The 10,000-nt window shown below is 43.4% G+C and overlaps 1 long non-coding RNA gene across 1 annotated transcript; it reads left to right on the top strand.

Moving 5' to 3' along the window:
- Nucleotides 1-3,517: 3,517 nt before the first annotated feature.
- Nucleotides 3,518-4,803, top strand: LOC119596576. The gene is made up of 3 exons (XR_005230769.1): nucleotides 3,518-3,643; nucleotides 3,805-3,926; nucleotides 4,492-4,803. It is a non-coding gene; the product is annotated as an uncharacterized LOC119596576 (long non-coding RNA).
- Nucleotides 4,804-10,000: the final 5,197 nt, after the last annotated feature.

Below are 10,000 nucleotides of genomic sequence, written 5' to 3'. Positions count from 1 at the left end.
CCTCGCAGCCCTCCCCCCGGCAGATGACGTCCCCCTTTCCCCGCGGTGCTTCCGACGTCGCCCAGCGAGGGCGCCCTGGACGAGGCGCTGGCCGAGGAGAACCTAGGACTACGCGGGCGTAGACAATGAGAGCATCGAGAGGCTCGAGAAGCACTTCGAGGGCAAGACGCAGACCGCCGCCCTGTTCAGGACGCGGCTGGCCGGCATCGACGTCACCATGAAGGTCATGCTGAACATGCAAGACACGATGTACGTGCGTGAGTTCGAGGCGCTGCTGGCGATGAAGGGGCGCGCCGGGGCCCCCAGGCTGTTTGGCTACGGCATCGAGTACCCCATGCTGATGCATGAGTGCCTGCGCGCCCAGAACCTGCTGAGCTTGGTGCTGGACGCGCGCACGCCCATCCGCGCCTTCGTGCAGGCCCTCGTGGGAGTCGTGCGCCGCCTCCAGGAGTTGCACGCCCTGAACTTCGTGCACAACATTTTCGCCACGGGCCACGTCGCCGTCGCGCTCGGCGCCGACTACGAGGTGAAGGGCGTGAATCTGATTGAGTTCACGGCGGCGTGCCAGAGCGGCCTCTCGCTCGGGCTGCTGATCTCGACCGGCAGAAGCCAACCCCAGGGCGCTGCCACGCGAGGCGCTGAAGGCCATGCAGAGGGCCATTCAGGAGAAGCCGCTCGCCAGGCCGGACTATGCCGTCCTCGAGGAAACTGCTCGACCGGGCGCTGGCCCACTGACCACGCCCTCCGCTCAGGGGGGGGTTTAATCGCGGTATGCGGTCGCAGTCAGCTTGCCCGGAGGGAGAGGGCGAAGCTGACCTTACCGCGTCGGGTGCTTGACACGAACTCCGGGTCAAACGAGATCAGATGACCTCGTATGTTATATTGCTTGACCACCTACTCGCGCCTTGCCCTCGAGGCGCCTTCAAGGGTGACCTAACTTGGCTGGTCGTCTCGTTCTCGTGCATTGTCCTGGTGCATCTTCGTGGCTGCTCATCCCTGTCGGTCCTCGGTGTAATCTGTCCGTCCTCGATGTCCACACGTCCTCGAAAGTCTCGCACAGGTCCTCCTTGACTTCGGATTCGTCTAGACCTCCTCGTTCAGGCCTAACTCGGCGGCGTCCTCATCCACACATTCTCACAGATCTCGTCCAGGTCCTTCTTGCGTCCACACGTCCTTGTAATCTTCATCTGGATCTATGGGTGTTGGGGTAGGGGCGGCATCTCGGGGCGGCTCATACCTGCGCTATGAGCTCCTGGAGTTGACTGGATCTGCAGGCGTCCGCCAGGCGTCGCCCATGCACAGCATCCTGGGATGACTGGTACCTGCGGTAAGGTGCTGGTGCTTCACTGGATCTACGGGGAGTCCGGCAGGCAACGCCTGTCCATTACATTATGGGACAGCTTAACACCTGCTCTGACGACATCTGGCTGCAGGCCTATGGCGATCTTCCGATGACTTCCATCTCACAGCATCCTAAGGGTCCTCCTCTGGTGCCGTGTCGGTCCGACTGCAATATATAGTCGGGGAACCAGATCGTACACATAAGGGCCAGATAGTAAGAGAAAAAGAAAGGCAACAAAGAAGAGGGGGTGTTAAGTACCACTAGCCGGTTATTAATAAAAATTTGCGGTTTTTAATGTTAGTTTTTAATTTATTCTTGTCCTTTTTTTTTCATTTTGTGTTTTATTTCACAAAGATAAGAAAAAAAGAAGAAGAGGGAGACGCATGGACCTGGCTTGAACTACCAACTGTCTCTGATAGATATGAGAGTAGATAAGGGAAATGACAATAGCAATCCGCAAGGATTTACTTGACCACTGTCATCATACAGAGAAGAAATAAATGTAATTTGTACATCATGTACGAGTCACTCATCACAACAGACAAAATTGCGGGTTAAAGAGATACACCATAAATATTTATGCCGGCACTAAGACAGCAACCAACCCTATTAATGAAAGGTTCAGTGTCTTTTGTCCTGCGTGTGTGAGTGAGGTGAATGTGTTTGTGTATGCTTGTGTGAGTGACAGCTAGCGTGAATGAGAGGAAAGCGAGAGTGACCTCACACAGAGAATGAATCACAAACATGAATATTAACGTTCACTATAACAAAACTGAAGTAAATTAGCAATGCTAGCTATTTAAAATTATTTCAACTACCACATTGAATTCAACATATAATTATATATGACAGAATGTATGCATGAATGAATGGTGACATGAAAAAAACTTTTAGCAAGAATCTTCTCGGGGTCAGAAAATCTGAACTGCCGAGGTACAAGTCTAGCTAGGCATGTTAGACTTCATTAATGGGGGGATCCTATACCCAAATGCCGTATATGACTGAAGCGACTCGAGCCAGGGAAATCTATAAATAACCTGCTCTTTTCTGCGTATCTGTGATGGGCACTCGCAAAATTTCCTGAGGATATTTAAATTATCACAAATCACACAAACGCTTGGGATATACCCAAAACATGCAAGCGACTTCAGGAGGGTGAGAAAGGTGTGATTAATATATTCTAGCTTAAACCCTAGTCCTAAACGGACGTAACCGCGGATCACACCGACTCAAAGGTGCCGATCGAACGAATAACTTCGGTTTATTGTATCTACTTTCGAACGACGGAGTGCAGATATTAGGCGTTTACGCAACCTGGGCAATATCGGGCAATCCTGTGCACTATGATATGGGGGAAATCCTACGCTATATTCAAAATAATACATTTTAATGAAATTGCGTTACATGCTCCGTTCTAGCGGATAGAACGTGTCACCAAAAAGCAATGTAACAATGCTATGGTTAACCCCCAAGGCATCAACAAAACAACAACCAATTACAGGAACCAAGCTGTCATCTTCACCCTTCCCACGTCGTCAGGTCAAGACGGAAAAAACACACCTTTTTCTCATTCAAGTGACCGCAAGCGAAAGAAAAGGGACAGTCAGGTCGGGGCGAGGGGAGGAACGAGATAAATCAAATGATATTTGTGATAACATAAATCATGAACGCGTTTAATTCGTGCAAATGAAACAACATAAATCTCTAAACGAGAGAAATTAATTAACTACTTAACTAACGAATGATATTCATGTTGTTGACCACATACTCGATCACACGGAAATGCTATCTAAGGTGAAGGGAATAGTGTGAGAACGTGCCATTTGCTGTCATGTAGCACTTTTAACCCAACAGAAAACCAACAGCTTAACACATATAGGGCGAAGAAAGAATGGAAAGGAAAATAGAAAGGAGGGCCCAAACGTGTACTTACGTGTTTTTTTTTTTTTCTTAGCCATGTCTTGAATTGGTCAAGCGGATTTTCTTTGAAGGTTTGCTGCGAGCCGGAAGGACACAGCGCCACCCTGCCACCAGATTGTAAAAGGCTATCAACCTTAGTACATTGGCTTGCAGGGGTTGATACTGATATACGACTTCACTCTTTATTTCTAAGAGTTGGAACACGCAGTATGGGAACACAAGAGACATGTCTATTTATAGGGGTAATCGCGGTATGCGGTCGCAGTCAGCTTGCCCGGAGGGAGAGGGCGGAGCTGACCTTACCGCGTCGGGTGCTTGACACGAACTCCGGGTCAAACGAGATCAGATGACCTCGTCACCTACGTCCTCGCTGAGTGAAAGGTTAAATTTCGGACTTATGGATCCCACGTGGAAAACAGCCACGTGGTCCACTGGTAACAGAAATAGACTTCTGCATATGTTATAGTGTGTGTATGTATATATTGTAAATATATTATATATCCACATTTTTTTTCTAACGACGATACACAAATTATTTTCAGCTGCTGAAACCGCACATCTCCTGCTGGCGAGTCTTGGACTTCTCGGCGCCTGCCTCAGCCTGGGAATCGTGAGCGTGTACATCCTGGCCATGTGGTCTAAAGAGAAGATGTTTTAAGTACGTGTAAGTATTTAGCTGACGGCGTTCCATCATAGGCAACTCATTTGCTAATTATAGATACATCTTGCATAAATCGCATGTCGTACACTCGATAGTATTATGGTCACATTTGAGATGTATTGCTTATATATATATATATATATATATATATATATATATATATATATATATATATATATATATATATATAATATATATATATATATATATATATATATATATATATACACACACACACACACACACACACACACACACACACACACACACACACACACACACACACACACACACACACACACACAGGGAGTAGCCTTAACCAACTCCAGCCGACTTCAACCCTCGGTAGTTGAGGTAACACAGGTTGATGAGCGTATTATGGCATTAGGACTGAAGCACACTTCTACTTTCATGTCTCTTATTGCTGTGTACGCTCCTACCAATGTCTGTAAACTTTTCCCTCTCATATCTCCCTCCCTATCTATAAAGAAAATTGTCTGCTATTTTGTTTCCGCTTTCCTTTTTCTTATTTGGTAGCATATAAAAAAAAATAACTCCTCTCCCGCAGGACCGGCGTAGGCTGCGTGGAGGAGCGAGCAATGTGCACACCATGATCAAAGACTGTCCACTGAGAGTCGCAGTAAATATGTACTAAGTATCCACTGAAACCCTCTGTTTCGGATACTGTTTGGCTACTGACACTGGCACATTATTATGTACTGTTTTTTCTTCAAACTATAACTATTGCATTTTGGTTGTATATTTTGTATGATAAGGCTTGCACCTTAGAAGTACTGATTGTACATTGTGTTTGCTATTAGAAACTCTCAATGGAGCTAGTGTGGATGTTCTGCCTATTACATTTTGAATGCACTGCATAGATACTAAAACTGTTATATTTCGAATATACCGTATTTCAGTGAAACTATTACATTTTGGATATATTAAATTGTCTGTCTGACTATTGTCAGTTTGTCTGTCTTTGTTTGTCTGTGTCTCTACCTGTGTTTCTCTCTATCTCCCCCCCCCCTCTCTCTCTCTCTCTCTCTCTCTCTCTATATATATCAATATATATATATATATATAATATATATATATATATATATATATATATATATATATATATTTGTGCATGTCAGTCTGTCAAATCATAAATCTATAATTCATTATATCACGCTCAGCCAGTCCATGATGCTGATCGAGCTTCATATCCCCGCTCGGTGTTATTGTGCGCCTCGGAGGTCAACCCAAGCTGCGTGGTCACGTGACCTCGCCCTCGACCAGGTCATGCCCAGACAGATTGGGTGCCACACCCGCCGCAAACTGCCCTTTCATCCCGTCGCCGCTCTCCTCGCACCGCCTCCCACTCAAGACACCGCCCATTACTGCTTGTCAATTTGTGTACCTCTCCCTTTGTCGGTATTCCTTCCTCTGTGCCTCTGTGTTTCTTTCGCTCTTTGTGTAACTACAGAAACACATACAACACACACACACACACACACACACACACACACACACACCCACACCACACACACACACACAACACACCACACACCCCACCACACACCCCACACACACCCACATACAAAAACATACCCCAAACAAAAAAACAAATACAATGATTTTGCTCCCCCACATTCTTTATGTCACAGGGCATATTTTTATTCTCGTGTCAATTTCCCCTTGGCCCAAAGTTTTATTTTTCTAGGGCCCATAGGGTACTGAACGATAAGAAACTAGCCCCATAGACAGAAGGCAAACAGCTATATTTAAAACCCCATATAAAATAAAATCGTCTTTAAATATAGCGTTTGCCTATCTGTCTATTTTTGCTAGTTTTTATGCTTTCAGCCCCTAGGCCCCTAAAAATTTAAAAACGGGGACCAAAAGGGGTAATTTGACCCCAAAATAACATATCCCATGGGGGACATAGAGAAATGTGGTGGAGCAAATCGTTTTGTATTTTTTTGTTTTTTTTGTGTGAGTGGTGTATGTGGGGGGTGTGTGTGTGTGGGTGTGTGTGGTGTGGTGTGTGTGTGGGGTTTTTGGGGGTGTTTGTGTGTGTGTGTGGGTGTTTGTGTGTGTGTGTGTGTGTGGGGTAGTTTTTCGAAACCAACAAAGGCGAAAAAAACACAGAGGCACAGGGGAAAGGAAATCCCGAAAAAGGGGGAAGGGTACAAAAATTTGGGACAAGCAGAAATGGGGGGTTTGTCTTGAGGGGGAGGGGGGTGCGGGAGGGGCGGGGGAGGGGATAAAAGGGGTTTTTTGCGGGGGTGTGGAAACCCAACCCGTCTGGCTTTAAACCGGGTCGAGGGCGAGGTCACGTGCCCAAAGCAGCTTGGTTGACCTCCGGGGCGCACAAAACACCGAGGGGGATATGAAGCTCGATCAGCATCATGGGGGGGCTTAGCGGGATATAATAAATTTATAATTTTAGATTTGCCCGACTGACATGCACAAATATAAATATATATATAAATATATATATATTTATATATATATTATATATATATAAAAATAAAAATAGAAGAGAGAGAGAGAGAGAGAGAGAGGGGGGGGGGGAGATAAAGAAACACGGGTAAGACCCAGCCCAAACAAAGACAGAAAAACTGACAAATAGCCCCAACAGCCCAATTTAAAATACCCAAAATGAAAAATAGTTTCACTAAAAAATACGGTATTTCGAAATACCCCCATTTTCAGTAACAGGGCCTGCTTTAAAAAGGGTTGGCGAACTCCACCCTTTTCCATTGAGATTTTTCTAATAGCAAACACAATTAAAATCAGTATTTTCGGGTGCAACCCCTTATCATACAAAAATACAACCAAAAAAAAAATTATTTTTAATTTGAAGAAAAAACAAAAACAAAATAAGGGCCGTGTCAGTACCCAAAACAGTATCCAAAACGGGGGGTTTTCAGGGGAGTTAGAAATATTACTCCCGACTCTAAAGGGGACTTCTTTGATCATGGTGTGCCATTGCCCTTCCCCCACCCCAGCCAAACCCCGGCCCCTGGGGGAGAGGGGTTATTTTTTTATTATATGCTCCCAAATTAAAAAAAAGGAAAGCGGAAACAAAATAGCAACAATTTTCTTTTTAGATAGGGAGGGAGATATAAGGGAAAAATTTTCAGCATTGGGGGGGGGCGTACACAGCAATAAGAGACCGAAAGTAGAAGTGTGGCCCTTTAATCCCAATGCCATAATACGCTATCAACCTGGTTTTCCTCAAAATACCGAGGGTTTTAAACGGCTGGGGTTTGGGTTTAAGGGTACTCCCTTTTGTGTGGTGTGTGTTTGTGTTTTGTGTGTGTTGTGTGTGTGTGTGGGGTTTTGTGTGTGGTGTGTTTGGTTTTGTTTTGTGTGTGTGTGTGTGTGTGTGTGTGTGTGTGTGTGTTGGGGGTTGGGGTTTTGGTGTGTGTGTGTTTGCATAATTTTTTTGTTGTAAAATATGTATATATATATGTATATATTTTATATATATAATATATTATTTAAAATATATAAATATAATATTATATGTGTGTGTGGGGTTTTTGTGTGTGTGGGGTGTGTGTGTGTATAATTTTATAATTTTATATAAAATTATATATATATTTATTTATAATATATATATTATAATATAATTAACCCCTTAAAATTTTATTTTATATTATTATATTATATTATAAAATTTTTAATTTATATATATATATATATTTATAACAATCATCCCCAAATGTGACCTAATTAAACGAGTGTACGACATGCGATTTTTTGCAAGATGTATCTATAATTAGCAAATGAGTTGGGTATGGGGAAAGCCCCTCAGTAATACTTTTCACTACTTAAAAAAATCTTCTCTTTAGACCACATTGGGCCAAAGTACACGCCCGATTCCCAGGTGAGGCAGGGGGCCGAGAAGTTTCCCCCACTCGCCAAACAGGGATGTCGGTTTCAAAAGCTGAAATAATTTTTTATCGTCGGAAAAAAAAAAAGTGGAAAATATAATATAAATTTCAAATTACATACCACACTTTTAACATTGCAGAAGTCTATTTTTGTTACCCGGGGACCCCGTGGCTTGTTTCCCCCGTGGATCCAAAAAGGGCCGAAATTTAACCTTTTTACTCAGCAGGGCGTAGGTGACGGGTCAAAAGGGTCCGTTTGACCCGGAGTTTTGTGTCAAAACCCCGACGCCCCCCTAAAGGGCAGCTCCGCCCCTTTCCCCCCGGGCAAGCTGACTGCGCCGAAAACCGCGATTTCCCCTATAATAACATGTCCTTTTGTTTCCCCTATGCGTGTTCCCAAATCTTGAAAAAAGGGGTGAAAGTCGTAATCAGTATCAAAAACCCCCGCAACCAAAATACTAAAGGGTTTTAGCCTTTTACAAACGGTGGGCCCGGGTGGGGCCTTTTTGGCCCCTTTGGCTCGCAGCCCAAAAATTCAAAGAAAAACCCCTTGACCCCTTTTAAACATGGCTAAGAAAAAAAAAAAAAAAAAAAACCCCCTTTAAATACACGTTTGGGGCCCCCCTTTTTATTTTTCCCTTTCCTTCTTTCTTCCCCCATATTGTTTAAGCGTTGGTTTCCGGGTTTGGGGTTAAAAATTACATGACAGCAAATGGCCCGGTTTTCCCCCACTTTCCCTTTACCTTAGATTTGCATTTCCGTGTGATTCGAGTATGTGGGGCAACAAAAATAATATCATTTGTTAGTTAAGTTTAATTAATTTTCTGGTTTAGAGATTTTTTGTTGTTTTTATTTTTCAAGAATTTTAAAGCGTTCCCTGAATTTTTGTTATCACAAATTCATTTGATTTTACTCGTTCTCCCCTCGCCCCGACCTGACTGTCCCCTTTTTTTTTCGTTGCGGTCACTTGAAAGAAAAAAAAGGTTTTTTCCTTTTTGACCTCGCGTGGGAAGGGGGAAGATGACAGCTTGGTTCCCGTAATTGGGTTTTTGTTTTGTTGAGCCTTGGGGGTTAAAACCCTAGCATTTTTTCATTTTCTTTTTGGTGACCCGTTCATCGGGGCTAGAAAAGCATGTAACGCAATTTTTATTAAAATGTATTATTTTGAATAAGCTGGATTTCCCCCCCTACATAGTGCACAGATTTCCCCTATTGCCCCGGTTTCCGTAAAGCCAATTCGCAATCCGTCGTTCGAAAGGAAAAAAATAAAACCCAAGTTATTCGTTGATCGACCCCTTTTAGGCCGGGGTGACCCGGGTTACGTCCGTTTAAATTAAGTAGGAAATAGGGGTTTTAAACTAGAAAAATTTTTCCCCTTTTTGATCCCACCTTTCCCCCCTCTTGAAGTCGCTGCATTTTTTGGGAATCCAAGGTTTTGTGTGATTTGTGAAAAATTTAAATCCTCGGAAAATTTTGCGAGTCCCATACAGGTACGCAGAAAGAGCGGGGATTTATAGTTTTCCCGGGGTCGAGCGCTTCGTCTTTAACGGCTTTTGGGTATAGGATCCCCATTAATAAAGTCTAACAGCCTACTAGATTTGTCCCTCGCAGTTCAAATTTTTTACCCCGAGAAGTTTTCCAAAAAATTTTTTTCATGCCCATTTTTCATGCATACTTTGTCTTTTATTTATGTTGAAATTAAGTGGTGTTTAATAAATTTTTAAAAACTAGCTTTCTATTATTCGTTTTTTTTTAGTGAACGTTAAATTCATGTTTTTATTCATTCTCTTTGGGAGGTCATTCGCTTCCCCTTTATTTACGTATGTCACTCACACAAGCTACACAAAACACATTCACCTCACTCACACACGCAGGACAAAAGCACGAACCTTTCTTTAATAGGTTGGTTGCTGTCTTAGTGCCGCATAAAATTTATGGGATCCTTAACCCGAATTTTGTCGTTGTGAGTGACTCGTACATGATGTACAAATTACATTATTTCTTCTCTGTATGAATGACAGGGGTTCAAGTAAATCCTTGCGGATTGCTATTGTCATTTCCCTTATCTATCTATATCTATCAGAGACAGTGGTAGTTCAAGCCAGGTCCATGCGTCTCCCTCTTCTTCTTTTTTTCTTATCTTTGTGAAAAAAACACAAAATGAAAAAAAAAAGGACAAGAATAAAT

The sequence above is a fragment of the Penaeus monodon genome, chromosome 38, assembly GCF_015228065.2.
Source record: "Penaeus monodon isolate SGIC_2016 chromosome 38, NSTDA_Pmon_1, whole genome shotgun sequence".
Lineage (NCBI taxonomy): Eukaryota > Metazoa > Arthropoda > Malacostraca > Decapoda > Penaeidae > Penaeus > Penaeus monodon.
Note: the sequence above shows the minus strand (reverse complement) of the source record. Positions and strands in the feature narration are given on the sequence as shown.